Source organism: Galeopterus variegatus, unplaced genomic scaffold, assembly GCF_000696425.1.
Source record: "Galeopterus variegatus unplaced genomic scaffold, G_variegatus-3.0.2 Scaffold2508, whole genome shotgun sequence".
NCBI lineage: Eukaryota > Metazoa > Chordata > Mammalia > Dermoptera > Cynocephalidae > Galeopterus > Galeopterus variegatus.
Genome location: NW_007728619.1, coordinates 351,256 through 351,842, shown reverse-complemented (window position 1 = coordinate 351,842; position 587 = coordinate 351,256).

Genomic DNA, 587 nt, shown 5'->3' with positions numbered 1-587 from the left:
AAAACAAACTCCTGGGTTTTAATTTGGGCCCTGCCACTAGATAATCATTTGACCTTGGGCAAGTATTTTCCTCTGGGCTTCATTTCCCCCATGTGTAAAATAGAAGAGTGGAGGGATGGCTGGATGCTCTTGCAGTTTCTTCTAGCCCTGCCATTCTACAAGGAGACAGCCAGAGATTTAGAGAGTAAGGTAGCACAAGCAGGTAATGTCTCTATGACTCCGATTCCAGTTCATCACGGCCCTGGGATTTCTTCACTTTGAAGCCATAATAATTCAGTTGTAGGTTTTGGCTTTATCTCCTGTGGCTGTTCTCTGGTTATCTAAAAAGAGATAAAGGAGGGATTTCTTTCCACCTTTCTCTTTGGGTGTAATGTGCCCCAAGTGTCTGCCTTGCTTGTAATCTTTCTTTTAGCATAGTTCCTTTATTGTCAAAAGTGCGAGTGATAGTCCCTAAATGTCTCTGATTATTTATTCCAGTCCCTCATCTTCAGATTCTGCAAGTCCCCAGCTGCAGGGCTGAGAAGTGATGATTTAAGCAACAAGTTCGCCCCCTGGTGACCTGTGTAAAGATTGCAGAAAGGTCTCTA